Source organism: Pteropus alecto, unplaced genomic scaffold (assembly GCF_000325575.1).
Source record: "Pteropus alecto unplaced genomic scaffold, ASM32557v1 scaffold125, whole genome shotgun sequence".
Lineage (NCBI taxonomy): Eukaryota > Metazoa > Chordata > Mammalia > Chiroptera > Pteropodidae > Pteropus > Pteropus alecto.
The window spans coordinates 5,376,791-5,378,236 of NW_006436888.1; positions in this window are offsets into that span (position 1 = coordinate 5,376,791).

The window sequence follows — 1,446 nt, forward strand, 5'->3', positions numbered from 1 at the left end:
CCGGGCATCGGCACCTCGCCGCTTTTCCAGGCTGGAGTTTCAGATCTCGTTTTCACTTTGGCCTTTGATCGCACCCAGAGTGGGCGGCAGGTGGGCCAGGGAGGGGGGGGCAGTGGGGGCCTTGAGGGGCATGGGGGAGAGTGGATTCCAAGATGACACCCCGTCCCCCGCCAGGCACGGGTATCTGCTGTCTGAAGTGACGCTCTCAGGACAAACGACGAGGGTGGCCCAGAGCCAGAGCTCCCGGGACGAGGGCCCCACCCGGACGTCGTTCCGCCTGTTCTTGGGGCAGCCCTTCTTCTTTTCACAAATGCAAATAGGTTTGCTGGGGTTTTTTTCCCCCCTCTGATTTTTAAAGTCACATGTTTGTCATAGAAAGCTCGGGCAGTAAGGAAGAGAAGTCCCCAAATGTTCCCTCTCCGTTGCTGACACGGGGGTGGGGGTAGGAGAAGGAGATGGCTGTTTCTACGCATTTATCCACACAAAGATCTTTCTCCACAGAATGCTGTGCCTCAAACCGTTCGGAGACCTTGTTTTCCACGTCCGATGTGCTTTGGACATGTCTCCACGTCTGTGTATCGACAGCTGCATTCGACAACTGCATGAGATTCCTTATCCTGTGCTGCATTTAACCAATTCCTTCAGGCCGGACATTAAAATTGTGTCCGATTTTTGAGCCTCCCTGGTAAGGCCTCAGGGGCTGACTCTTTTTGCTTTCCTCTCCTGGCCCCTCCTGCCAGGCCTTCTCAGCATCCGTCTTCCCCACCCTCCTCCAGCTCCGTCCACTGAGGAGCATCTCAGCACACAAGGACATGAATGGTCCAGGCGGTGGGCAGTGGAAGGAACGTGGGCATGAATTGAAGATACCTGGGTTCAAGTGTCACCCTGCCATATACAAACCTGGAAGACCTGAATAAGCTCTTGGCTTCTATGAACCTAAGTTTTTCAATCTGAAAAATGGGAGAAATAATAAACTCACTCGCAGGACTGCTGGGAGGGGTTTGGGACCCGTGGGTGTGAGGGTGCTCGGTCCTGGGCCGGGCTGCGTGGTGGGGACTCAGCCACGGCTGAAATGAAGCCAAGGCAGAGGAGGGAAGGTTTGTCCAGGCAGAGCAGAGCAACCCAAGCGAAGGTGAGGAAGGCCTCTGACATCCCCCATTCCTTCATCCTCGCACCCGCCCATCTTCTCATTGCTATTCTTTACTTAAAAAATAAAAAATAAAAAGACACAAACATGCTCATTGTGGAGAAATCAGAAAACACATAAAGATTCTAAGAAGCAGGTGAAATGAATTCCCTGGCGATTCGACCCCCGTGAGTTAGTCACGGTGACCATTTTCTGGTCATGGATTTGAAAGGCAGAGCCCTCCCATTCCCAGAGGGCCCCCCACTACGGAACCAAGAAGTCTGGACTCGGTCTGTAGTAAGCGGGATTAAGGGTAGACT